The 23551-nt window shown below is 50.0% G+C and overlaps 40 non-coding genes across 40 annotated transcripts; all 40 read left to right on the forward strand.

The window, feature by feature from the left end:
- The first annotated feature begins 5314 nt into the window (after positions 1-5314).
- On the forward strand, positions 5315-5429 carry LOC128358100 (U5 spliceosomal RNA). Its single transcript, XR_008321313.1, has one exon. It is a non-coding gene; the product is annotated as a U5 spliceosomal RNA (small nuclear RNA).
- A 451-nt stretch (positions 5430-5880) lies between these two features.
- LOC128358103 (U6 spliceosomal RNA) lies at positions 5881-5987 on the forward strand. The gene has a single exon (XR_008321316.1). It is a non-coding gene; the product is annotated as a U6 spliceosomal RNA (small nuclear RNA).
- A 227-nt stretch (positions 5988-6214) lies between these two features.
- On the forward strand, positions 6215-6329 carry LOC128358057 (U5 spliceosomal RNA). Its single transcript, XR_008321272.1, has one exon. It is a non-coding gene; the product is annotated as a U5 spliceosomal RNA (small nuclear RNA).
- A 187-nt stretch (positions 6330-6516) lies between these two features.
- Positions 6517-6707, forward strand: LOC128358176 (U2 spliceosomal RNA). Its single transcript, XR_008321382.1, has one exon. It is a non-coding gene; the product is annotated as a U2 spliceosomal RNA (small nuclear RNA).
- Positions 6708-7275: 568 nt separating this feature from the next.
- Positions 7276-7382, forward strand: LOC128358104 (U6 spliceosomal RNA). The gene has a single exon (XR_008321317.1). It is a non-coding gene; the product is annotated as a U6 spliceosomal RNA (small nuclear RNA).
- A 227-nt stretch (positions 7383-7609) lies between these two features.
- Positions 7610-7724, forward strand: LOC128358058 (U5 spliceosomal RNA). Its single transcript, XR_008321273.1, has one exon. It is a non-coding gene; the product is annotated as a U5 spliceosomal RNA (small nuclear RNA).
- A 187-nt stretch (positions 7725-7911) lies between these two features.
- LOC128358177 (U2 spliceosomal RNA) lies at positions 7912-8102 on the forward strand. The gene has a single exon (XR_008321383.1). It is a non-coding gene; the product is annotated as a U2 spliceosomal RNA (small nuclear RNA).
- Positions 8103-8670: 568 nt separating this feature from the next.
- Positions 8671-8777, forward strand: LOC128358105 (U6 spliceosomal RNA). Its single transcript, XR_008321318.1, has one exon. It is a non-coding gene; the product is annotated as a U6 spliceosomal RNA (small nuclear RNA).
- Positions 8778-9004: 227 nt separating this feature from the next.
- On the forward strand, positions 9005-9119 carry LOC128358059 (U5 spliceosomal RNA). The gene has a single exon (XR_008321274.1). It is a non-coding gene; the product is annotated as a U5 spliceosomal RNA (small nuclear RNA).
- Positions 9120-9306: 187 nt separating this feature from the next.
- On the forward strand, positions 9307-9497 carry LOC128358178 (U2 spliceosomal RNA). Its single transcript, XR_008321384.1, has one exon. It is a non-coding gene; the product is annotated as a U2 spliceosomal RNA (small nuclear RNA).
- A 568-nt stretch (positions 9498-10065) lies between these two features.
- On the forward strand, positions 10066-10172 carry LOC128358106 (U6 spliceosomal RNA). The gene has a single exon (XR_008321319.1). It is a non-coding gene; the product is annotated as a U6 spliceosomal RNA (small nuclear RNA).
- A 227-nt stretch (positions 10173-10399) lies between these two features.
- LOC128358060 (U5 spliceosomal RNA) lies at positions 10400-10514 on the forward strand. The gene has a single exon (XR_008321275.1). It is a non-coding gene; the product is annotated as a U5 spliceosomal RNA (small nuclear RNA).
- A 187-nt stretch (positions 10515-10701) lies between these two features.
- On the forward strand, positions 10702-10892 carry LOC128358179 (U2 spliceosomal RNA). Its single transcript, XR_008321385.1, has one exon. It is a non-coding gene; the product is annotated as a U2 spliceosomal RNA (small nuclear RNA).
- A 568-nt stretch (positions 10893-11460) lies between these two features.
- On the forward strand, positions 11461-11567 carry LOC128358107 (U6 spliceosomal RNA). The gene has a single exon (XR_008321320.1). It is a non-coding gene; the product is annotated as a U6 spliceosomal RNA (small nuclear RNA).
- Positions 11568-11794: 227 nt separating this feature from the next.
- Positions 11795-11909, forward strand: LOC128358061 (U5 spliceosomal RNA). The gene has a single exon (XR_008321276.1). It is a non-coding gene; the product is annotated as a U5 spliceosomal RNA (small nuclear RNA).
- A 187-nt stretch (positions 11910-12096) lies between these two features.
- On the forward strand, positions 12097-12287 carry LOC128358180 (U2 spliceosomal RNA). The gene has a single exon (XR_008321386.1). It is a non-coding gene; the product is annotated as a U2 spliceosomal RNA (small nuclear RNA).
- Positions 12288-12856: 569 nt separating this feature from the next.
- LOC128358108 (U6 spliceosomal RNA) lies at positions 12857-12963 on the forward strand. The gene has a single exon (XR_008321321.1). It is a non-coding gene; the product is annotated as a U6 spliceosomal RNA (small nuclear RNA).
- A 227-nt stretch (positions 12964-13190) lies between these two features.
- Positions 13191-13305, forward strand: LOC128358062 (U5 spliceosomal RNA). The gene has a single exon (XR_008321277.1). It is a non-coding gene; the product is annotated as a U5 spliceosomal RNA (small nuclear RNA).
- Positions 13306-13492: 187 nt separating this feature from the next.
- LOC128358181 (U2 spliceosomal RNA) lies at positions 13493-13683 on the forward strand. Its single transcript, XR_008321387.1, has one exon. It is a non-coding gene; the product is annotated as a U2 spliceosomal RNA (small nuclear RNA).
- A 569-nt stretch (positions 13684-14252) lies between these two features.
- On the forward strand, positions 14253-14359 carry LOC128358109 (U6 spliceosomal RNA). The gene has a single exon (XR_008321322.1). It is a non-coding gene; the product is annotated as a U6 spliceosomal RNA (small nuclear RNA).
- Positions 14360-14586: 227 nt separating this feature from the next.
- Positions 14587-14701, forward strand: LOC128358063 (U5 spliceosomal RNA). The gene has a single exon (XR_008321278.1). It is a non-coding gene; the product is annotated as a U5 spliceosomal RNA (small nuclear RNA).
- A 187-nt stretch (positions 14702-14888) lies between these two features.
- Positions 14889-15079, forward strand: LOC128358182 (U2 spliceosomal RNA). The gene has a single exon (XR_008321388.1). It is a non-coding gene; the product is annotated as a U2 spliceosomal RNA (small nuclear RNA).
- Positions 15080-15648: 569 nt separating this feature from the next.
- Positions 15649-15755, forward strand: LOC128358110 (U6 spliceosomal RNA). The gene has a single exon (XR_008321323.1). It is a non-coding gene; the product is annotated as a U6 spliceosomal RNA (small nuclear RNA).
- A 227-nt stretch (positions 15756-15982) lies between these two features.
- On the forward strand, positions 15983-16097 carry LOC128358064 (U5 spliceosomal RNA). The gene has a single exon (XR_008321279.1). It is a non-coding gene; the product is annotated as a U5 spliceosomal RNA (small nuclear RNA).
- A 187-nt stretch (positions 16098-16284) lies between these two features.
- On the forward strand, positions 16285-16475 carry LOC128358183 (U2 spliceosomal RNA). The gene has a single exon (XR_008321389.1). It is a non-coding gene; the product is annotated as a U2 spliceosomal RNA (small nuclear RNA).
- Positions 16476-17044: 569 nt separating this feature from the next.
- LOC128358112 (U6 spliceosomal RNA) lies at positions 17045-17151 on the forward strand. Its single transcript, XR_008321324.1, has one exon. It is a non-coding gene; the product is annotated as a U6 spliceosomal RNA (small nuclear RNA).
- Positions 17152-17378: 227 nt separating this feature from the next.
- Positions 17379-17493, forward strand: LOC128358065 (U5 spliceosomal RNA). Its single transcript, XR_008321280.1, has one exon. It is a non-coding gene; the product is annotated as a U5 spliceosomal RNA (small nuclear RNA).
- Positions 17494-17680: 187 nt separating this feature from the next.
- On the forward strand, positions 17681-17871 carry LOC128358184 (U2 spliceosomal RNA). Its single transcript, XR_008321390.1, has one exon. It is a non-coding gene; the product is annotated as a U2 spliceosomal RNA (small nuclear RNA).
- A 569-nt stretch (positions 17872-18440) lies between these two features.
- LOC128358114 (U6 spliceosomal RNA) lies at positions 18441-18547 on the forward strand. The gene has a single exon (XR_008321326.1). It is a non-coding gene; the product is annotated as a U6 spliceosomal RNA (small nuclear RNA).
- A 227-nt stretch (positions 18548-18774) lies between these two features.
- LOC128358067 (U5 spliceosomal RNA) lies at positions 18775-18889 on the forward strand. Its single transcript, XR_008321282.1, has one exon. It is a non-coding gene; the product is annotated as a U5 spliceosomal RNA (small nuclear RNA).
- Positions 18890-19076: 187 nt separating this feature from the next.
- Positions 19077-19267, forward strand: LOC128358186 (U2 spliceosomal RNA). The gene has a single exon (XR_008321392.1). It is a non-coding gene; the product is annotated as a U2 spliceosomal RNA (small nuclear RNA).
- A 569-nt stretch (positions 19268-19836) lies between these two features.
- On the forward strand, positions 19837-19943 carry LOC128358115 (U6 spliceosomal RNA). The gene has a single exon (XR_008321327.1). It is a non-coding gene; the product is annotated as a U6 spliceosomal RNA (small nuclear RNA).
- A 227-nt stretch (positions 19944-20170) lies between these two features.
- LOC128358068 (U5 spliceosomal RNA) lies at positions 20171-20285 on the forward strand. Its single transcript, XR_008321283.1, has one exon. It is a non-coding gene; the product is annotated as a U5 spliceosomal RNA (small nuclear RNA).
- Positions 20286-20472: 187 nt separating this feature from the next.
- LOC128358187 (U2 spliceosomal RNA) lies at positions 20473-20663 on the forward strand. The gene has a single exon (XR_008321393.1). It is a non-coding gene; the product is annotated as a U2 spliceosomal RNA (small nuclear RNA).
- A 569-nt stretch (positions 20664-21232) lies between these two features.
- Positions 21233-21339, forward strand: LOC128358116 (U6 spliceosomal RNA). Its single transcript, XR_008321328.1, has one exon. It is a non-coding gene; the product is annotated as a U6 spliceosomal RNA (small nuclear RNA).
- Positions 21340-21566: 227 nt separating this feature from the next.
- On the forward strand, positions 21567-21681 carry LOC128358069 (U5 spliceosomal RNA). Its single transcript, XR_008321284.1, has one exon. It is a non-coding gene; the product is annotated as a U5 spliceosomal RNA (small nuclear RNA).
- A 187-nt stretch (positions 21682-21868) lies between these two features.
- Positions 21869-22059, forward strand: LOC128358188 (U2 spliceosomal RNA). Its single transcript, XR_008321394.1, has one exon. It is a non-coding gene; the product is annotated as a U2 spliceosomal RNA (small nuclear RNA).
- Positions 22060-22628: 569 nt separating this feature from the next.
- On the forward strand, positions 22629-22735 carry LOC128358117 (U6 spliceosomal RNA). Its single transcript, XR_008321329.1, has one exon. It is a non-coding gene; the product is annotated as a U6 spliceosomal RNA (small nuclear RNA).
- A 227-nt stretch (positions 22736-22962) lies between these two features.
- LOC128358070 (U5 spliceosomal RNA) lies at positions 22963-23077 on the forward strand. Its single transcript, XR_008321285.1, has one exon. It is a non-coding gene; the product is annotated as a U5 spliceosomal RNA (small nuclear RNA).
- Positions 23078-23264: 187 nt separating this feature from the next.
- LOC128358189 (U2 spliceosomal RNA) lies at positions 23265-23455 on the forward strand. Its single transcript, XR_008321395.1, has one exon. It is a non-coding gene; the product is annotated as a U2 spliceosomal RNA (small nuclear RNA).
- Positions 23456-23551: the final 96 nt, after the last annotated feature.

Consider the following 23551-nt stretch of genomic DNA (forward strand, 5'->3'; position numbering starts at 1 on the left):
TTGCGGTACTGTTTTTGGCCCCGCCTGAAGCGCGATATCTCAGCATATATCAAAACATGTCGCATATGTCAGTTAACCGGCAAGCCAAACCAGTCAATTAGACCGGCTCCACTCTGTCCAATCCCTATGGTTAATGCTTCTGCGTGTACATCTGAAATTGCTCTGTGCTCATCTCGAGCAGTCAGCATAGAGGAGAGTGCGACTCCTGATGTTGTTTTGCAAGGGCGATTAAAAAATTCAGTCACTGAAAAATTTGGATGGCATGTTGGCAAATTTGGATAATGAAAAACGTGCAGAGTTGATTGCTCTTATTAAAAGCTATCCTGTCCTGTTTTCAGATGTACCTTCTCGCACGCATCTTATTGAACATGATGTGGATGTTGGTGATGCCGTACCAATAAAACAACGTTTTTATCGGGTTTCGTCAGAAAAGCGCAAGCTTTTAGACAAAGAGGTTCAATATATGTTGGACAATCGTATTGCTGAGCCATGTGTTTCAAGTTGGGCATCGCCATGTCTGTTGGTCAATAAGCCGGACACAACTTTTAGACCATGTACTGACTTTCGTAAAGTTAATAACGTTACAAAGCCAGATGTGTTTCCTCTTCCCAGCATGGAAGACTGTATAGATCAGGTGGGGTCTGCCATTTATGTGAGTAAGTTTGACCTCTTAAAAGGTTATTGGCAGGTTCCTCTGTCTAAGCGGGCACAGGAAATTTGTGCGTTTATTACACCGTCTGGTTTGTACAAGTACACTGTTATGCCATTTGGCCTGCGCAATGCGCCAGCAACATTTCAGCGCCTTATGAACCAGGTTGTGGCAGGGCTGGATGGCTGTGCAGTGTATCTTGATGACGTAGTAATATACAGTGATACATGGTCTGAACATATTCAGCGCATTTGTGCATTGTTTGACAGATTGGTCTGGGCAAGGTTGACTGTTAATTTGGCAAAATGTGAATTTGCGAAGGCCACCGTCACCTACTTGGGCAAGGAGGTCGGTCACTGCCGGGTGCGTATGTTGCAGGATAGGGTGGCTGCAATAGTTGGATATCCCCCTCCAACCACCAAGAAGGAGCTAATGCGCTTTTTAGGGATGGTGGGATATTATCGAAGTTTCTGTCGGAGTTTCTCTTCTGTTGTAGAGCCTCTGACGGCGCTTCTGAAAAAAGAGGCACACTTTGTGTGGTCAGACAGATGTAGACTGGCGTTTGAAAATGTCAAGGCACTTTTGTGTGCAGCGCCTGTGTTGGCTGCTCCCCGGTTGAATGAGGTGTTTTCCCTGCAGGTAGATGCGTCTAACGTGGGAGCAGGGGCTGTACTTTTGCAGGCAGGAGACTGCGGGGTTGAAAAACCTGTGGCTTTTTTCTCTAGGAAGTTTAACAAGTACCAGCTCAATTATTCAGTGATTGAGAAGGAGGCACTAGCGTTAATATGGGCATTGCAGCATTTTGACGTGTATTTGGGGTCTGGTCTAACTCCGTTGGTGGTTTATACGGATCATAACCCACTGACATTTCTACGATCACTCCAAAATCCAAATCAGAGGCTGATGCGATGGGCATTGTTTTTACAGCCGTACCATCTTAATATTCGTCATATCAAGGGGTCAGAAAATGTGATGGCGGATGCCCTTTCTAGGCTGCCCTAAATGTGATTGTGTTCTCACTGTTTGTTCTGCTCTTTTTCCAGGTCTGCCTTCTCACTACTCTCTTAATTTGCTCCTAGGATCCAGGTTGCTGAGAGTGGAAAATGGGGGGAGAGGTGGAGGAGTGGGGATACTGTGGTGGGACCACATTTCTTTCGGGGGGGGGTGTGACGGCCTGCCTCTCTCTGTTCATTGGTTGTGTGACTTCCCTGGGTGGAGGTGGGGACAGGTCGTCAGCCCAATTTGTCTCACCTGTGGTGTATGAGTACTGGGGATTTAAGGGCTGTCTGAATGTTAGTTCTCTCTCTTGCTACCTCCAGACGGGACTTGGGTTCAGGCTTCCACCTGCCATGTGGACCTAAGTATTTTTACTTCCTGCATTCAACACTTCACACACCTTACACTCATCCATACACTGCACACATGACTGACTTTTAAACATAACCTATTACACATCCTTTTGCTTTATTTTGACATAAGTTTACTATATTTGTTTGGTACAATCTGATTTCCATTTGAGTAATTTACCTATTAGTTTAATCTGAAGTTAAAATGATTTACTAATAAATTAATTTTGATTGGTTATCATTTGTGTGGACTCCCTTTTTGCCACTAACTGACCCGGTTCGTGACAACATTAACTCCTATAAAGGTACTGTGTGTATTTATATTATACATTTAGGATCCAAAATGCCACGTGCCAAATGCATGTAAATGACCTCATTTGTGTAGAATAAATAACATATCTCTCTCTCTCTCTCTCTTTAAGTATGAATCCAGCAGCCATTTAATGTGGTGCACTTTCACCAATTTTTCCAATCTGTGTTCAGTATTTGTGACTGGTGGCCTAACATGCCTTCATCAGGCTGGCAATTATTAGATATTTGCTGAGCTAAAATTGTTTTCATGTCAGCTGCAAGTGAAGAAATTGACAGTGTTTGTATTGTTTATTAAAAACCTAAATGCTGGACATAGCATTCAGTGACAAAAGGTATGACACAGTGATCAGACAGGCTATAGGGTGGTAATAGATGAACCTCTACAGCCCTTTTAATAGTTTTGTGCATATCCTGACATAAATTCATGCACCTTAAAAAAAAAAAGAGCTGTTATGCATGTATTAATTATATATTTTCATGTAATTATTGATTTCTTATGAAAAATAGCTTAACCATGAGAAACTTTTAAGGTATTAAGAAATTATATTTGTAACACGTGTTTCACTAGGTCGAGGGGTGTTTGCCAAAGCCCATTTTGGAAAAGGGGACTTTGTGGTGGAGTACAGAGGAGAGTTAATAAATTGTCAAGAATCAGAAAGAAGGAGGACCTATCACAGAGCATGTGCTGTTTATATGTTTGACTTTTACTGGAAAGAAAAGTTGTAAAATGGTGGTAAGGTTTTGAATGTTATATTTCTGCACTTTTTTTTCATAAAAATGATAATCAAATGGTTTATAAGTTAGTATTTATTGCCAATACTAATAAGAGTAATGGCAAATTACAATAAGTAATTTAATATATATCAAGTTTAGTAATTCTTTTTTTATTCTCAAGTATTGATGCAGCCCGAGAAGATGGCAGTCTTGGACGACTCGTCAATGATGAACACAGGAAACCAAATTGCAAAATGAAGAGGGTCATAACAGAGGGCAAACCACACCTCTGTCTTTTTGCGTTGAGGGACATTCAGCCTGGAGAAGAATTGACATATGACTATGGGGGAAAGAACTGGCCATGGAGGAAACAGGTTTGTCATGCATGATGGTCAGTGTGAAGTGAAGGAAGATTAGACAATGAGGTGAAATGTCAGGTGGTGACTTGTTTGTTGAGTTTTAACATGTGTTTCTTCGAATATATATTTGTAGGTACCAACCAGTCATTACTGTGACTGCTATCTTACACACTTGTCTGGTGTTTCTTCATTTGTGGGGACCACCGTAGCTGAGAGATAATCTCCACATTTACTGATACTGATATTACTCTTTCATTCACAATGTCAACAACACACCATATATTACATAGAGCCTATAACACTGGGCTATGTTTGCTTTCTACAGTTCACATCACTTCTTCTATCACAGGTCAATCCAACCCTGTAACACTTGATATTCACTTGTTTTCAGCTGTAACAATCACTGCAGTATTATAACAGGCTACACAAACGTCACATTGACTAGAACCAAGTTCAACTTATGTGGAAAAAATATGACTTGGGACCAGATACTCACAGATGTTGATATTTATGTAAATTATTTATGTTCTCCTTTAACTGTTGCTTATTATTTGGTCTAATGATTTTGGTTTTGTTGATTAGTTGCTTAATAATGATGATTTATCATTTCAGGCAGAACAGCCATGTGATGCTGAGTCCGCTGACACTGAACTCTCCAGAAAGAGTCCATCATCCTCCATCATGCAGGTAGGACTCTCTTGTGCACACTGTTTGGTTGAGTTTAGATCAGTGCAACATTGGTTTTACACATGCTGCTAAGCACAGTCTGGTTTCCTGATTCAGTTGGGACCAACCAGTCATTACTATGACTACTATGTTACACACTTGTCTGGTGTTTCTTCATTTGTGGGGACCATCGTAGCTGATTCAGTTGGGACCAACCAGTCATTACTGTGACTGCTATCTTACACACTTGTCTGGTGTTTCTTCATTTGTGGGGACCACCGTAGCTGAGAGATAATCTCCACATTTACTGATACTGATATTACTCTTTCATTCACAATGTCAACAACACACCATATATTACATAGAGCCTATAACACTGGGCTACGTTTGCTTTCTACAGTTCACATCACTTCTTCTATCACAGGTCAATCCAACCCTGTAACACTTGATATTCACTTGTTTTCAGCTGTAACAATCACTGCAGTATTATAACAGGCTACACCAGGCATGTCCAAACTATTCCACAAAGGGCCATGTGGCTGCAGGTTTTAGTTCCAACCAATCAAGAGCACACCATTTGACCAATCAGCTGTCTGAAGACTGAGATCAGTTGATTAAATGAATCAAGTCTGGTGTGCTCCTGCTTGGTTGGAATGAAAACCTGCAGCCACATGGCCCTTTGTGGAACAGTTTGGACACCCCTGGGCTACACAAACGTCACATTGACTAGAACCAAGTTCAACTTATGTGGGAAAAAATATGATTTGGAGCCAGATACTCACAGACGTTGATATTTATGTAAATTATTTATGTTCTCCTTTAACTGTTGCTTATTATTTGGTCTAATGATTTTGGTTTTGTTGATTAGTTGCTTAATAATGATTTATCATTTCAGGCAGAACAGCCATGTGATGCTGAGTCTGCTGACACTGAACTCTCCAGACACAGTCCATCATCCTCCATCATGCAGGTAGGACTCAGTTTATTGTGTTTTGTGTTTCATTTTTAGTCAAATATGTACAACTTTTGCGCTTGTGCACACTGTTTGGTTGAGTTTAGATCAGTGCAACATTAGTTTTACACATGCTGCTAAGCACAGTCTGGTTTCCTGATTCAGTTGGGACCAACCAGTCATTACTATGTTACACACTTGTCTGGTGTTTCTTTATTTGGGGGGACCATCGTAGCTGATTCAGTTGGGACCAACCAGTCATTACTGTGACTGCGACCACTGTTGTGTTCGTCTGCTGTTGGTGAGCGGGGCGTACTTACTCGGCTTTCTCTTCATCACGTACAAGTCTTTCGCCTTTTACTAAAGACTTCCGTGGAGAGGAACACCCACGAGTTAGATCTATTTTTGGCAGGCTTTGCCATTTGGCAGAGCCTCATTGTGTTTGTGAAAAGACAAGCGAGCGGCCTTCCTCAGTAAGACGTGTTTTGCTGCGTGTATCAGGTTGCCTGTCTCAAGGAGAGCAGACATGCCCCCTGCTGGATCTTCATCAGTATCTCTAATCACCTGCGTCGAATAGGGGGGAAAGTGCAGCGTGACACGGTGTGAGATTTGCACCTTGGGGCGGCACACAAAGAGGGAGATTGTGGGGGCATAAGAGGTTTGGCATGAAGGCCATTCCACAGCGAGGCTTGTCATAAAGATGAGTCCACAGGGTGTGTCTGAGAGGCTCTCGGTTGTCCTGCTATGGGTCACACGAGGGGATTGATCGCTCTTTTCATGCTTCATGCAAGGGTGCTGCCCACTGCCCTCCGGACCGCACCGCGGCCAAGGGGTCATTCTTCCCACGGGGGAGTAAAAGGGAAGCAGCACCTGTCTGCCTGTGTACTTGCCAAGGCAGTACATATGAAAAATTGGAATCGATACAGAGAAGATTAGCATGGCCCCTGCGAAAGGATGACACGCAACATCGTGAAGCGTTTCCACATTTTGACCCTTGCTCCTCTGGAACACCCGAGTAGGACGTTAGTCCTGTGGCTGGAAAGCCTGGAGCTCTTTGCCGCATTTCACAAAATCTAAAAACATGACAAGAAAAAGTTGGCGCCTTGCTCTTGCTGCGCGGTGTAGGGGAATGGGTGTTCACCATGTCGGGGCTCACCGTGAAGGGGGTGACTGGGACCACTGTTGTGTTCGTCTGCTGTTGGTGAGCGGGGCGCACTTACTCGGCTTTCTCTTCATCACGAACAAGTCTTTCGCCTTTTACTAAAGACTTCCGTGGAGAGGAACACCCACGAGTTAGATCTATTTTTGGCAGGCTTTGCCGTTTGGCAGAGCCTCATTGTGTTTGTGAAAAGACAAGCGAGCGGCCTTCCTCAGTAAGACGTGTTTTGCTGCGTGTATCACACCTAGGGGGGCCGAGCTGCTAAGCAGCGGCCTTTCTCCGAGCCCGCTGAAACGACGGCACCACGCTGAGGCTGAAGCTTGCGGGAGGTGGGCCGGGGCGGCCAACGTCCAGGGGTCATCGCTTCTCGGCCTTTTGGCTAAGATCAAGTGTAGTATCTGTTCTTATCAGTTTAATATCTGATACGTCCCCTACCCGGGGACCATATATTAAATTGCTTTTTGGAGCAGGGAGATGGAATAGGGGCTTGCTCCGTCCACTCCACGCATCGACCCGGTATTGCAGTACCTCCAGGAACGGTGCACCCCCCCTCTCTCTCTCTGTTTAATATGAAAAAAGACTTAACTGAGTAGGTAGGCCGGTCTAGCAGCACTGACGAGTTGAGATCCATTTCAAGGTTGTTCAAGCACCCCTGAAAATGAGCAAATTATCTTTGTTTCCTATGAATTATTTTATACAACTTTGGCCAGGGGGATTGAGTCACAGCAGATGGCAGGTTGCCTGTCTCAAGGAGAGCAGACATGCCCCCTGCTGGATCTTCATCAGTATCTCTAATCACCTGCGTCGAATAGGGGGGGAAAGTGCAGCGTGACACGGTGTGAGATTTGCACCTTGGGGCGGCACACAAAGAGGGAGATTGTGGGGGCATAAGAGGTTTGGCATGAAGGCCATTCCACAGCGAGGCTTGTCATAAAGATGAGTCCACAGGGTGTGTCTGAGAGGCTCTCGGTTGTCCTGCTATGGGTCACACGAGGGGATTGATCGCTCTTTTCATGCTTCATGCAAGGGTGCTGCCCACTGCCCTCCGGACCGCACCGCGGCCAAGGGGTCATTCTTCCCACGGGGGAGTAAAAGGGAAGCAGCACCTGTCTGCCTGTGTACTTGCCAAGGCAGTACATATGAAAAATTGGAATCGATACAGAGAAGATTAGCATGGCCCCTGCGAAAGGATGACACGCAACATCGTGAAGCGTTTCCACATTTTGACCCTTGCTCCTCTGGAACACCCGAGTAGGACGTTAGTCCTGTGGCTGGAAAGCCTGGAGCTCTTTGCCGCATTTCACAAAATCTAAAAACATGACAAGAAAAAGTTGGCGCCTTGCTCTTGCTGCGCGGTGTAGGGGAATGGGTGTTCACCATGTCGGGGCTCACCGTGAAGGGGGTGACTGGGACCACTGTTGTGTTCGTCTGCTGTTGGTGAGCGGGGCGCACTTACTCGGCTTTCTCTTCATCACGAACAAGTCTTTCGCCTTTTACTAAAGACTTCCGTGGAGAGGAACACCCACGAGTTAGATCTATTTTTGGCAGGCTTTGCCGTTTGGCAGAGCCTCATTGTGTTTGTGAAAAGACAAGCGAGCGGCCTTCCTCAGTAAGACGTGTTTTGCTGCGTGTATCACACCTAGGGGGGCCGAGCTGCTAAGCAGCGGCCTTTCTCCGAGCCCGCTGAAACGACGGCACCACGCTGAGGCTGAAGCTTGCGGGAGGTGGGCCGGGGCGGCCAACGTCCAGGGGTCATCGCTTCTCGGCCTTTTGGCTAAGATCAAGTGTAGTATCTGTTCTTATCAGTTTAATATCTGATACGTCCCCTACCCGGGGACCATATATTAAATTGCTTTTTGGAGCAGGGAGATGGAATAGGGGCTTGCTCCGTCCACTCCACGCATCGACCCGGTATTGCAGTACCTCCAGGAACGGTGCACCCCCCCTCTCTCTCTCTGTTTAATATGAAAAAAGACTTAACTGAGTAGGTAGGCCGGTCTAGCAGCACTGACGAGTTGAGATCCATTTCAAGGTTGTTCAAGCACCCCTGAAAATGAGCAAATTATCTTTGTTTCCTATGAATTATTTTATACAACTTTGGCCAGGGGGATTGAGTCACAGCAGATGGCAGGTTGCCTGTCTCAAGGAGAGCAGACATGCCCCCTGCTGGATCTTCATCAGTATCTCTAATCACCTGCGTCGAATAGGGGGGGAAAGTGCAGCGTGACACGGTGTGAGATTTGCACCTTGGGGCGGCACACAAAGAGGGAGATTGTGGGGGCATAAGAGGTTTGGCATGAAGGCCATTCCACAGCGAGGCTTGTCATAAAGATGAGTCCACAGGGTGTGTCTGAGAGGCTCTCGGTTGTCCTGCTATGGGTCACACGAGGGGATTGATCGCTCTTTTCATGCTTCATGCAAGGGTGCTGCCCACTGCCCTCCGGACCGCACCGCGGCCAAGGGGTCATTCTTCCCACGGGGGAGTAAAAGGGAAGCAGCACCTGTCTGCCTGTGTACTTGCCAAGGCAGTACATATGAAAAATTGGAATCGATACAGAGAAGATTAGCATGGCCCCTGCGAAAGGATGACACGCAACATCGTGAAGCGTTTCCACATTTTGACCCTTGCTCCTCTGGAACACCCGAGTAGGACGTTAGTCCTGTGGCTGGAAAGCCTGGAGCTCTTTGCCGCATTTCACAAAATCTAAAAACATGACAAGAAAAAGTTGGCGCCTTGCTCTTGCTGCGCGGTGTAGGGGAATGGGTGTTCACCATGTCGGGGCTCACCGTGAAGGGGGTGACTGGGACCACTGTTGTGTTCGTCTGCTGTTGGTGAGCGGGGCGCACTTACTCGGCTTTCTCTTCATCACGAACAAGTCTTTCGCCTTTTACTAAAGACTTCCGTGGAGAGGAACACCCACGAGTTAGATCTATTTTTGGCAGGCTTTGCCGTTTGGCAGAGCCTCATTGTGTTTGTGAAAAGACAAGCGAGCGGCCTTCCTCAGTAAGACGTGTTTTGCTGCGTGTATCACACCTAGGGGGGCCGAGCTGCTAAGCAGCGGCCTTTCTCCGAGCCCGCTGAAACGACGGCACCACGCTGAGGCTGAAGCTTGCGGGAGGTGGGCCGGGGCGGCCAACGTCCAGGGGTCATCGCTTCTCGGCCTTTTGGCTAAGATCAAGTGTAGTATCTGTTCTTATCAGTTTAATATCTGATACGTCCCCTACCCGGGGACCATATATTAAATTGCTTTTTGGAGCAGGGAGATGGAATAGGGGCTTGCTCCGTCCACTCCACGCATCGACCCGGTATTGCAGTACCTCCAGGAACGGTGCACCCCCCCCCTCTCTCTCTGTTTAATATGAAAAAAGACTTAACTGAGTAGGTAGGCCGGTCTAGCAGCACTGACGAGTTGAGATCCATTTCAAGGTTGTTCAAGCACCCCTGAAAATGAGCAAATTATCTTTGTTTCCTATGAATTATTTTATACAACTTTGGCCAGGGGGATTGAGTCACAGCAGATGGCAGGTTGCCTGTCTCAAGGAGAGCAGACATGCCCCCTGCTGGATCTTCATCAGTATCTCTAATCACCTGCGTCGAATAGGGGGGGAAAGTGCAGCGTGACACGGTGTGAGATTTGCACCTTGGGGCGGCACACAAAGAGGGAGATTGTGGGGGCATAAGAGGTTTGGCATGAAGGCCATTCCACAGCGAGGCTTGTCATAAAGATGAGTCCACAGGGTGTGTCTGAGAGGCTCTCGGTTGTCCTGCTATGGGTCACACGAGGGGATTGATCGCTCTTTTCATGCTTCATGCAAGGGTGCTGCCCACTGCCCTCCGGACCGCACCGCGGCCAAGGGGTCATTCTTCCCACGGGGGAGTAAAAGGGAAGCAGCACCTGTCTGCCTGTGTACTTGCCAAGGCAGTACATATGAAAAATTGGAATCGATACAGAGAAGATTAGCATGGCCCCTGCGAAAGGATGACACGCAACATCGTGAAGCGTTTCCACATTTTGACCCTTGCTCCTCTGGAACACCCGAGTAGGACGTTAGTCCTGTGGCTGGAAAGCCTGGAGCTCTTTGCCGCATTTCACAAAATCTAAAAACATGACAAGAAAAAGTTGGCGCCTTGCTCTTGCTGCGCGGTGTAGGGGAATGGGTGTTCACCATGTCGGGGCTCACCGTGAAGGGGGTGACTGGGACCACTGTTGTGTTCGTCTGCTGTTGGTGAGCGGGGCGCACTTACTCGGCTTTCTCTTCATCACGAACAAGTCTTTCGCCTTTTACTAAAGACTTCCGTGGAGAGGAACACCCACGAGTTAGATCTATTTTTGGCAGGCTTTGCCGTTTGGCAGAGCCTCATTGTGTTTGTGAAAAGACAAGCGAGCGGCCTTCCTCAGTAAGACGTGTTTTGCTGCGTGTATCACACCTAGGGGGGCCGAGCTGCTAAGCAGCGGCCTTTCTCCGAGCCCGCTGAAACGACGGCACCACGCTGAGGCTGAAGCTTGCGGGAGGTGGGCCGGGGCGGCCAACGTCCAGGGGTCATCGCTTCTCGGCCTTTTGGCTAAGATCAAGTGTAGTATCTGTTCTTATCAGTTTAATATCTGATACGTCCCCTACCCGGGGACCATATATTAAATTGCTTTTTGGAGCAGGGAGATGGAATAGGGGCTTGCTCCGTCCACTCCACGCATCGACCCGGTATTGCAGTACCTCCAGGAACGGTGCACCCCCCCTCTCTCTCTCTGTTTAATATGAAAAAAGACTTAACTGAGTAGGTAGGCCGGTCTAGCAGCACTGACGAGTTGAGATCCATTTCAAGGTTGTTCAAGCACCCCTGAAAATGAGCAAATTATCTTTGTTTCCTATGAATTATTTTATACAACTTTGGCCAGGGGGATTGAGTCACAGCAGATGGCAGGTTGCCTGTCTCAAGGAGAGCAGACATGCCCCCTGCTGGATCTTCATCAGTATCTCTAATCACCTGCGTCGAATAGGGGGGGAAAGTGCAGCGTGACACGGTGTGAGATTTGCACCTTGGGGCGGCACACAAAGAGGGAGATTGTGGGGGCATAAGAGGTTTGGCATGAAGGCCATTCCACAGCGAGGCTTGTCATAAAGATGAGTCCACAGGGTGTGTCTGAGAGGCTCTCGGTTGTCCTGCTATGGGTCACACGAGGGGATTGATCGCTCTTTTCATGCTTCATGCAAGGGTGCTGCCCACTGCCCTCCGGACCGCACCGCGGCCAAGGGGTCATTCTTCCCACGGGGGAGTAAAAGGGAAGCAGCACCTGTCTGCCTGTGTACTTGCCAAGGCAGTACATATGAAAAATTGGAATCGATACAGAGAAGATTAGCATGGCCCCTGCGAAAGGATGACACGCAACATCGTGAAGCGTTTCCACATTTTGACCCTTGCTCCTCTGGAACACCCGAGTAGGACGTTAGTCCTGTGGCTGGAAAGCCTGGAGCTCTTTGCCGCATTTCACAAAATCTAAAAACATGACAAGAAAAAGTTGGCGCCTTGCTCTTGCTGCGCGGTGTAGGGGAATGGGTGTTCACCATGTCGGGGCTCACCGTGAAGGGGGTGACTGGGACCACTGTTGTGTTCGTCTGCTGTTGGTGAGCGGGGCGCACTTACTCGGCTTTCTCTTCATCACGAACAAGTCTTTCGCCTTTTACTAAAGACTTCCGTGGAGAGGAACACCCACGAGTTAGATCTATTTTTGGCAGGCTTTGCCGTTTGGCAGAGCCTCATTGTGTTTGTGAAAAGACAAGCGAGCGGCCTTCCTCAGTAAGACGTGTTTTGCTGCGTGTATCACACCTAGGGGGGCCGAGCTGCTAAGCAGCGGCCTTTCTCCGAGCCCGCTGAAACGACGGCACCACGCTGAGGCTGAAGCTTGCGGGAGGTGGGCCGGGGCGGCCAACGTCCAGGGGTCATCGCTTCTCGGCCTTTTGGCTAAGATCAAGTGTAGTATCTGTTCTTATCAGTTTAATATCTGATACGTCCCCTACCCGGGGACCATATATTAAATTGCTTTTTGGAGCAGGGAGATGGAATAGGGGCTTGCTCCGTCCACTCCACGCATCGACCCGGTATTGCAGTACCTCCAGGAACGGTGCACCCCCCCTCTCTCTCTCTGTTTAATATGAAAAAAGACTTAACTGAGTAGGTAGGCCGGTCTAGCAGCACTGACGAGTTGAGACCCATTTCAAGGTTGTTCAAGCACCCCTGAAAATGAGCAAATTATCTTTGTTTCCTATGAATTATTTTATACAACTTTGGCCAGGGGGATTGAGTCACAGCAGATGGCAGGTTGCCTGTCTCAAGGAGAGCACACATGCCCCCTGCTGGATCTTCATCAGTATCTCTAATCACCTGCGTCGAATAGGGGGGGAAAGTGCAGCGTGACACGGTGTGAGATTTGCACCTTGGGGCGGCACACAAAGAGGGAGATTGTGGGGGCATAAGAGGTTTGGCATGAAGGCCATTCCACAGCGAGGCTTGTCATAAAGATGAGTCCACAGGGTGTGTCTGAGAGGCTCTCGGTTGTCCTGCTATGGGTCACACGAGGGGATTGATCGCTCTTTTCATGCTTCATGCAAGGGTGCTGCCCACTGCCCTCCGGACCGCGTCCGCGGCCAAGGGGTCATTCTTCCCACGGGGGAGTAAAAGGGAAGCAGCACCTGTCTGCCTGTGTACTTGCCAAGGCAGTACATATGAAAAATTGGAATCGATACAGAGAAGATTAGCATGGCCCCTGCGAAAGGATGACACGCAACATCGTGAAGCGTTTCCACATTTTGACCCTTGCTCCTCTGGAACACCCGAGTAGGACGTTAGTCCTGTGGCTGGAAAGCCTGGAGCTCTTTGCCGCATTTCACAAAATCTAAAAACATGACAAGAAAAAGTTGGCGCCTTGCTCTTGCTGCGCGGTGTAGGGGAATGGGTGTTCACCATGTCGGGGCTCACCGTGAAGGGGGTGACTGGGACCACTGTTGTGTTCGTCTGCTGTTGGTGAGCGGGGCGCACTTACTCGGCTTTCTCTTCATCACGAACAAGTCTTTCGCCTTTTACTAAAGACTTCCGTGGAGAGGAACACCCACGAGTTAGATCTATTTTTGGCAGGCTTTGCCGTTTGGCAGAGCCTCATTGTGTTTGTGAAAAGACAAGCGAGCGGCCTTCCTCAGTAAGACGTGTTTTGCTGCGTGTATCACACCTAGGGGGGCCGAGCTGCTAAGCAGCGGCCGTTCTCCAAGCCCGCTGAAACGACGGCACCACGCTGAGGCTGAAGCTTGCGGGAGGTGGGCCGGGGCGGCCAACGTCCAGGGGTCATCGCTTCTCGGCCTTTTGGCTAAGATCAAGTGTAGTATCTGTTCTTATCAGTTTAATATCTGATACGTCCCCTACCCGGGGACCATATATTAAATTGCTTTTTGGAGCAGGGAGATGGAATAGGGGCTTGCTCCGTCCACTCCACGCATCGACCCGGTATTGCAGTACCTCCAGGAACGGTGCACCCCCCCTCTCTCTCTCTGTTTAATATGAAAAAAGACTTAACTGAGTAGGTAGGCCGGTCTAGCAGCACTGACGAGTTGAGACCCATTTCAAGGTTGTTCAAGCACCCCTGAAAATGAGCAAATTATCTTTGTTTCCTATGAATTATTTTATACAACTTTGGCCAGGGGGATTGAGTCACAGCAGATGGCAGGTTGCCTGTCTCAAGGAGAGCAGACATGCCCCCTGCTGGATCTTCATCAGTATCTCTAATCACCTGCGTCGAATAGGGGGGGAAAGTGCAGCGTGACACGGTGTGAGATTTGCACCTTGGGGCGGCACACAAAGAGGGAGATTGTGGGGGCATAAGAGGTTTGGCATGAAGGCCATTCCACAGCGAGGCTTGTCATAAAGATGAGTCCACAGGGTGTGTCTGAGAGGCTCTCGGTTGTCCTGCTATGGGTCACACGAGGGGATTGATCGCTCTTTTCATGCTTCATGCAAGGGTGCTGCCCACTGCCCTCCGGACCGCGTCCGCGGCCAAGGGGTCATTCTTCCCACGGGGGAGTAAAAGGGAAGCAGCACCTGTCTGCCTGTGTACTTGCCAAGGCAGTACATATGAAAAATTGGAATCGATACAGAGAAGATTAGCATGGCCCCTGCGAAAGGATGACACGCAACATCGTGAAGCGTTTCCACATTTTGACCCTTGCTCCTCTGGAACACCCGAGTAGGACGTTAGTCCTGTGGCTGGAAAGCCTGGAGCTCTTTGCCGCATTTCACAAAATCTAAAAACATGACAAGAAAAAGTTGGCGCCTTGCTCTTGCTGCGCGGTGTAGGGGAATGGGTGTTCACCATGTCGGGGCTCACCGTGAAGGGGGTGACTGGGACCACTGTTGTGTTCGTCTGCTGTTGGTGAGCGGGGCGCACTTACTCGGCTTTCTCTTCATCACGAACAAGTCTTTCGCCTTTTACTAAAGACTTCCGTGGAGAGGAACACCCACGAGTTAGATCTATTTTTGGCAGGCTTTGCCGTTTGGCAGAGCCTCATTGTGTTTGTGAAAAGACAAGCGAGCGGCCTTCCTCAGTAAGACGTGTTTTGCTGCGTGTATCACACCTAGGGGGGCCGAGCTGCTAAGCAGCGGCCGTTCTCCAAGCCCGCTGAAACGACGGCACCACGCTGAGGCTGAAGCTTGCGGGAGGTGGGCCGGGGCGGCCAACGTCCAGGGGTCATCGCTTCTCGGCCTTTTGGCTAAGATCAAGTGTAGTATCTGTTCTTATCAGTTTAATATCTGATACGTCCCCTACCCGGGGACCATATATTAAATTGCTTTTTGGAGCAGGGAGATGGAATAGGGGCTTGCTCCGTCCACTCCACGCATCGACCCGGTATTGCAGTACCTCCAGGAACGGTGCACCCCCCCTCTCTCTCTCTGTTTAATATGAAAAAAGACTTAACTGAGTAGGTAGGCCGGTCTAGCAGCACTGACGAGTTGAGACCCATTTCAAGGTTGTTCAAGCACCCCTGAAAATGAGCAAATTATCTTTGTTTCCTATGAATTATTTTATACAACTTTGGCCAGGGGGATTGAGTCACAGCAGATGGCAGGTTGCCTGTCTCAAGGAGAGCAGACATGCCCCCTGCTGGATCTTCATCAGTATCTCTAATCACCTGCGTCGAATAGGGGGGGAAAGTGCAGCGTGACACGGTGTGAGATTTGCACCTTGGGGCGGCACACAAAGAGGGAGATTGTGGGGGCATAAGAGGTTTGGCATGAAGGCCATTCCACAGCGAGGCTTGTCATAAAGATGAGTCCACAGGGTGTGTCTGAGAGGCTCTCGGTTGTCCTGCTATGGGTCACACGAGGGGATTGATCGCTCTTTTCATGCTTCATGCAAGGGTGCTGCCCACTGCCCTCCGGACCGCGTCCGCGGCCAAGGGGTCATTCTTCCCACGGGGGAGTAAAAGGGAAGCAGCACCTGTCTGCCTGTGTACTTGCCAAGGCAGTACATATGAAAAATTGGAATCGATACAGAGAAGATTAGCATGGCCCCTGCGAAAGGATGACACGCAACATCGTGAAGCGTTTCCACATTTTGACCCTTGCTCCTCTGGAACACCCGAGTAGGACGTTAGTCCTGTGGCTGGAAAGCCTGGAGCTCTTTGCCGCATTTCACAAAATCTAAAAACATGACAAGAAAAAGTTGGCGCCTTGCTCTTGCTGCGCGGTGTAGGGGAATGGGTGTTCACCATGTCGGGGCTCACCGTGAAGGGGGTGACTGGGACCACTGTTGTGTTCGTCTGCTGTTGGTGAGCGGGGCGCACTTACTCGGCTTTCTCTTCATCACGAACAAGTCTTTCGCCTTTTACTAAAGACTTCCGTGGAGAGGAACACCCACGAGTTAGATCTATTTTTGGCAGGCTTTGCCGTTTGGCAGAGCCTCATTGTGTTTGTGAAAAGACAAGCGAGCGGCCTTCCTCAGTAAGACGTGTTTTGCTGCGTGTATCACACCTAGGGGGGCCGAGCTGCTAAGCAGCGGCCGTTCTCCAAGCCCGCTGAAACGACGGCACCACGCTGAGGCTGAAGCTTGCGGGAGGTGGGCCGGGGCGGCCAACGTCCAGGGGTCATCGCTTCTCGGCCTTTTGGCTAAGATCAAGTGTAGTATCTGTTCTTATCAGTTTAATATCTGATACGTCCCCTACCCGGGGACCATATATTAAATTGCTTTTTGGAGCAGGGAGATGGAATAGGGGCTTGCTCCGTCCACTCCACGCATCGACCCGGTATTGCAGTACCTCCAGGAACGGTGCACCCCCCCTCTCTCTCTCTGTTTAATATGAAAAAAGACTTAACTGAGTAGGTAGGCCGGTCTAGCAGCACTGACGAGTTGAGACCCATTTCAAGGTTGTTCAAGCACCCCTGAAAATGAGCAAATTATCTTTGTTTCCTATGAATTATTTTATACAACTTTGGCCAGGGGGATTGAGTCACAGCAGATGGCAGGTTGCCTGTCTCAAGGAGAGCAGACATGCCCCCTGCTGGATCTTCATCAGTATCTCTAATCACCTGCGTCGAATAGGGGGGGAAAGTGCAGCGTGACACGGTGTGAGATTTGCACCTTGGGGCGGCACACAAAGAGGGAGATTGTGGGGGCATAAGAGGTTTGGCATGAAGGCCATTCCACAGCGAGGCTTGTCATAAAGATGAGTCCACAGGGTGTGTCTGAGAGGCTCTCGGTTGTCCTGCTATGGGTCACACGAGGGGATTGATCGCTCTTTTCATGCTTCATGCAAGGGTGCTGCCCACTGCCCTCCGGACCGCGTCCGCGGCCAAGGGGTCATTCTTCCCACGGGGGAGTAAAAGGGAAGCAGCACCTGTCTGCCTGTGTACTTGCCAAGGCAGTACATATGAAAAATTGGAATCGATACAGAGAAGATTAGCATGGCCCCTGCGAAAGGATGACACGCAACATCGTGAAGCGTTTCCACATTTTGACCCTTGCTCCTCTGGAACACCCGAGTAGGACGTTAGTCCTGTGGCTGGAAAGCCTGGAGCTCTTTGCCGCATTTCACAAAATCTAAAAACATGACAAGAAAAAGTTGGCGCCTTGCTCTTGCTGCGCGGTGTAGGGGAATGGGTGTTCACCATGTCGGGGCTCACCGTGAAGGGGGTGACTGGGACCACTGTTGTGTTCGTCTGCTGTTGGTGAGCGGGGCGCACTTACTCGGCTTTCTCTTCATCACGAACAAGTCTTTCGCCTTTTACTAAAGACTTCCGTGGAGAGGAACACCCACGAGTTAGATCTATTTTTGGCAGGCTTTGCCGTTTGGCAGAGCCTCATTGTGTTTGTGAAAAGACAAGCGAGCGGCCTTCCTCAGTAAGACGTGTTTTGCTGCGTGTATCACACCTAGGGGGGCCGAGCTGCTAAGCAGCGGCCGTTCTCCAAGCCCGCTGAAACGACGGCACCACGCTGAGGCTGAAGCTTGCGGGAGGTGGGCCGGGGCGGCCAACGTCCAGGGGTCATCGCTTCTCGGCCTTTTGGCTAAGATCAAGTGTAGTATCTGTTCTTATCAGTTTAATATCTGATACGTCCCCTACCCGGGGACCATATATTAAATTGCTTTTTGGAGCAGGGAGATGGAATAGGGGCTTGCTCCGTCCACTCCACGCATCGACCCGGTATTGCAGTACCTCCAGGAACGGTGCACCCCCCCTCTCTCTCTCTGTTTAATATGAAAAAAGACTTAACTGAGTAGGTAGGCCGGTCTAGCAGCACTGACGAGTTGAGACCCATTTCAAGGTTGTTCAAGCACCCCTGAAAATGAGCAAATTATCTTTGTTTCCTATGAATTATTTTATACAACTTTGGCCAGGGGGATTGAGTCACAGCAGATGGCAGGTTGCCTGTCTCAAGGAGAGCAGACATGCCCCCTGCTGGATCTTCATCAGTATCTCTAATCACCTGCGTCGAATAGGGGGGGAAAGTGCAGCGTGACACGGTGTGAGATTTGCACCTTGGGGCGGCACACAAAGAGGGAGATTGTGGGGGCATAAGAGGTTTGGCATGAAGGCCATTCCACAGCGAGGCTTGTCATAAAGATGAGTCCACAGGGTGTGTCTGAGAGGCTCTCGGTTGTCCTGCTATGGGTCACACGAGGGGATTGATCGCTCTTTTCATGCTTCATGCAAGGGTGCTGCCCACTGCCCTCCGGACCGCGTCCGCGGCCAAGGGGTCATTCTTCCCACGGGGGAGTAAAAGGGAAGCAGCACCTGTCTGCCTGTGTACTTGCCAAGGCAGTACATATGAAAAATTGGAATCGATACAGAGAAGATTAGCATGGCCCCTGCGAAAGGATGACACGCAACATCGTGAAGCGTTTCCACATTTTGACCCTTGCTCCTCTGGAACACCCGAGTAGGACGTTAGTCCTGTGGCTGGAAAGCCTGGAGCTCTTTGCCGCATTTCACAAAATCTAAAAACATGACAAGAAAAAGTTGGCGCCTTGCTCTTGCTGCGCGGTGTAGGGGAATGGGTGTTCACCATGTCGGGGCTCACCGTGAAGGGGGTGACTGGGACCACTGTTGTGTTCGTCTGCTGTTGGTGAGCGGGGCGCACTTACTCGGCTTTCTCTTCATCACGAACAAGTCTTTCGCCTTTTACTAAAGACTTCCGTGGAGAGGAACACCCACGAGTTAGATCTATTTTTGGCAGGCTTTGCCGTTTGGCAGAGCCTCATTGTGTTTGTGAAAAGACAAGCGAGCGGCCTTCCTCAGTAAGACGTGTTTTGCTGCGTGTATCACACCTAGGGGGGCCGAGCTGCTAAGCAGCGGCCGTTCTCCAAGCCCGCTGAAACGACGGCACCACGCTGAGGCTGAAGCTTGCGGGAGGTGGGCCGGGGCGGCCAACGTCCAGGGGTCATCGCTTCTCGGCCTTTTGGCTAAGATCAAGTGTAGTATCTGTTCTTATCAGTTTAATATCTGATACGTCCCCTACCCGGGGACCATATATTAAATTGCTTTTTGGAGCAGGGAGATGGAATAGGGGCTTGCTCCGTCCACTCCACGCATCGACCCGGTATTGCAGTACCTCCAGGAACGGTGCACCCCCCCTCTCTCTCTCTGTTTAATATGAAAAAAGACTTAACTGAGTAGGTAGGCCGGTCTAGCAGCACTGACGAGTTGAGACCCATTTCAAGGTTGTTCAAGCACCCCTGAAAATGAGCAAATTATCTTTGTTTCCTATGAATTATTTTATACAACTTTGGCCAGGGGGATTGAGTCACAGCAGATGGCAGGTTGCCTGTCTCAAGGAGAGCAGACATGCCCCCTGCTGGATCTTCATCAGTATCTCTAATCACCTGCGTCGAATAGGGGGGGAAAGTGCAGCGTGACACGGTGTGAGATTTGCACCTTGGGGCGGCACACAAAGAGGGAGATTGTGGGGGCATAAGAGGTTTGGCATGAAGGCCATTCCACAGCGAGGCTTGTCATAAAGATGAGTCCACAGGGTGTGTCTGAGAGGCTCTCGGTTGTCCTGCTATGGGTCACACGAGGGGATTGATCGCTCTTTTCATGCTTCATGCAAGGGTGCTGCCCACTGCCCTCCGGACCGCGTCCGCGGCCAAGGGGTCATTCTTCCCACGGGGGAGTAAAAGGGAAGCAGCACCTGTCTGCCTGTGTACTTGCCAAGGCAGTACATATGAAAAATTGGAATCGATACAGAGAAGATTAGCATGGCCCCTGCGAAAGGATGACACGCAACATCGTGAAGCGTTTCCACATTTTGACCCTTGCTCCTCTGGAACACCCGAGTAGGACGTTAGTCCTGTGGCTGGAAAGCCTGGAGCTCTTTGCCGCATTTCACAAAATCTAAAAACATGACAAGAAAAAGTTGGCGCCTTGCTCTTGCTGCGCGGTGTAGGGGAATGGGTGTTCACCATGTCGGGGCTCACCGTGAAGGGGGTGACTGGGACCACTGTTGTGTTCGTCTGCTGTTGGTGAGCGGGGCGCACTTACTCGGCTTTCTCTTCATCACGAACAAGTCTTTCGCCTTTTACTAAAGACTTCCGTGGAGAGGAACACCCACGAGTTAGATCTATTTTTGGCAGGCTTTGCCGTTTGGCAGAGCCTCATTGTGTTTGTGAAAAGACAAGCGAGCGGCCTTCCTCAGTAAGACGTGTTTTGCTGCGTGTATCACACCTAGGGGGGCCGAGCTGCTAAGCAGCGGCCGTTCTCCAAGCCCGCTGAAACGACGGCACCACGCTGAGGCTGAAGCTTGCGGGAGGTGGGCCGGGGCGGCCAACGTCCAGGGGTCATCGCTTCTCGGCCTTTTGGCTAAGATCAAGTGTAGTATCTGTTCTTATCAGTTTAATATCTGATACGTCCCCTACCCGGGGACCATATATTAAATTGCTTTTTGGAGCAGGGAGATGGAATAGGGGCTTGCTCCGTCCACTCCACGCATCGACCCGGTATTGCAGTACCTCCAGGAACGGTGCACCCCCCCCCTCTCTCTCTGTTTAATATGAAAAAAGACTTAACTGAGTAGGTAGGCCGGTCTAGCAGCACTGACGAGTTGAGACCCATTTCAAGGTTGTTCAAGCACCCCTGAAAATGAGCAAATTATCTTTGTTTCCTATGAATTATTTTATACAACTTTGGCCAGGGGGATTGAGTCACAGCAGATGGCAGGTTGCCTGTCTCAAGGAGAGCAGACATGCCCCCTGCTGGATCTTCATCAGTATCTCTAATCACCTGCGTCGAATAGGGGGGGAAAGTGCAGCGTGACACGGTGTGAGATTTGCACCTTGGGGCGGCACACAAAGAGGGAGATTGTGGGGGCATAAGAGGTTTGGCATGAAGGCCATTCCACAGCGAGGCTTGTCATAAAGATGAGTCCACAGGGTGTGTCTGAGAGGCTCTCGGTTGTCCTGCTATGGGTCACACGAGGGGATTGATCGCTCTTTTCATGCTTCATGCAAGGGTGCTGCCCACTGCCCTCCGGACCGCGTCCGCGGCCAAGGGGTCATTCTTCCCACGGGGGAGTAAAAGGGAAGCAGCACCTGTCTGCCTGTGTACTTGCCAAGGCAGTACATATGAAAAATTGGAATCGATACAGAGAAGATTAGCATGGCCCCTGCGAAAGGATGACACGCAACATCGTGAAGCGTTTCCACATTTTGACCCTTGCTCCTCTGGAACACCCGAGTAGGACGTTAGTCCTGTGGCTGGAAAGCCTGGAGCTCTTTGCCGCATTTCACAAAATCTAAAAACATGACAAGAAAAAGTTGGCGCCTTGCTCTTGCTGCGCGGTGTAGGGGAATGGGTGTTCACCATGTCGGGGCTCACCGTGAAGGGGGTGACTGGGACCACTGTTGTGTTCGTCTGCTGTTGGTGAGCGGGGCGCACTTACTCGGCTTTCTCTTCATCACGAACAAGTCTTTCGCCTTTTACTAAAGACTTCCGTGGAGAGGAACACCCACGAGTTAGATCTATTTTTGGCAGGCTTTGCCGTTTGGCAGAGCCTCATTGTGTTTGTGAAAAGACAAGCGAGCGGCCTTCCTCAGTAAGACGTGTTTTGCTGCGTGTATCACACCTAGGGGGGCCGAGCTGCTAAGCAGCGGCCGTTCTCCAAGCCCGCTGAAACGACGGCACCACGCTGAGGCTGAAGCTTGCGGGAGGTGGGCCGGGGCGGCCAACGTCCAGGGGTCATCGCTTCTCGGCCTTTTGGCTAAGATCAAGTGTAGTATCTGTTCTTATCAGTTTAATATCTGATACGTCCCCTACCCGGGGACCATATATTAAATTGCTTTTTGGAGCAGGGAGATGGAATAGGGGCTTGCTCCGTCCACTCCACGCATCGACCCGGTATTGCAGTACCTCCAGGAACGGTGCACCCCCCCCCTCTCTCTCTGTTTAATATGAAAAAAGACTTAACTGAGTAGGTAGGCCGGTCTAGCAGCACTGACGAGTTGAGACCCATTTCAAGTTTGTTCAAGCACCCCTGAAAATGAGCAAATTATCTTTGTTTCCTATGAATTATTTTATACAACTTTGGCCAGGGGGATTGAGTCACAGCAGATGGCAGGTTGCCTGTCTCAAGGAGAGCAGACATGCCCCCTGCTGGATCTTCATCAGTATCTCTAATCACCTGCGTCGAATAGGGGGGGAAAGTGCAGCGTGACACGGTGTGAGATTTGCACCTTGGGGCGGCACACAAAGAGGGAGATTGTGGGGGCATAAGAGGTTTGGCATGAAGGCCATTCCACAGCGAGGCTTGTCATAAAGATGAGTCCACAGGGTGTGTCTGAGAGGCTCTCGGTTGTCCTGCTATGGGTCACACGAGGGGATTGATCGCTCTTTTCATGCTTCATGCAAGGGTGCTGCCCACTGCCCTCCGGACCGCGTCCGCGGCCAAGGGGTCATTCTTCCCACGGGGGAGTAAAAGGGAAGCAGCACCTGTCTGCCTGTGTACTTGCCAAGGCAGTACATATGAAAAATTGGAATCGATACAGAGAAGATTAGCATGGCCCCTGCGAAAGGATGACACGCAACATCGTGAAGCGTTTCCACATTTTGACCCTTGCTCCTCTGGAACACCCGAGTAGGACGTTAGTCCTGTGGCTGGAAAGCCTGGAGCTCTTTGCCGCATTTCACAAAATCTAAAAACATGACAAGAAAAAGTTGGCGCCTTGCTCTTGCTGCGCGGTGTAGGGGAATGGGTGTTCACCATGTCGGGGCTCACCGTGAAGGGGGTGACTGGGACCACTGTTGTGTTCGTCTGCTGTTGGTGAGCGGGGCGCACTTACTCGGCTTTCTCTTCATCACGAACAAGTCTTTCGCCTTTTACTAAAGACTTCCGTGGAGAGGAACACCCACGAGTTAGATCTATTTTTGGCAGGCTTTGCCGTTTGGCAGAGCCTCATTGTGTTTGTGAAAAGACAAGCGAGCGGCCTTCCTCAGTAAGACGTGTTTTGCTGCGTGTATCACACCTAGGGGGGCCGAGCTGCTAAGCAGCGGCCGTTCTCCAAGCCCGCTGAAACGACGGCACCACGCTGAGGCTGAAGCTTGCGGGAGGTGGGCCGGGGCGGCCAACGTCCAGGGGTCATCGCTTCTCGGCCTTTTGGCTAAGATCAAGTGTAGTATCTGTTCTTATCAGTTTAATATCTGATACGTCCCCTACCCGGGGACCATATATTAAATTGCTTTTTGGAGCAGGGAGATGGAATAGGGGCTTGCTCCGTCCACTCCACGCATCGACCCGGTATTGCAGTACCTCCAGGAACGGTGCACCCCCCCCCTCTCTCTCTGTTTAATATGAAAAAAGACTTAACTGAGTAGGTAGGCCGGTCTAGCAGCACTGACGAGTTGAGACCCATTTCAAGGTTGTTCAA

This window comes from Scomber japonicus, chromosome 4 (genome assembly GCF_027409825.1).
Source record: "Scomber japonicus isolate fScoJap1 chromosome 4, fScoJap1.pri, whole genome shotgun sequence".
NCBI lineage: Eukaryota > Metazoa > Chordata > Actinopteri > Scombriformes > Scombridae > Scomber > Scomber japonicus.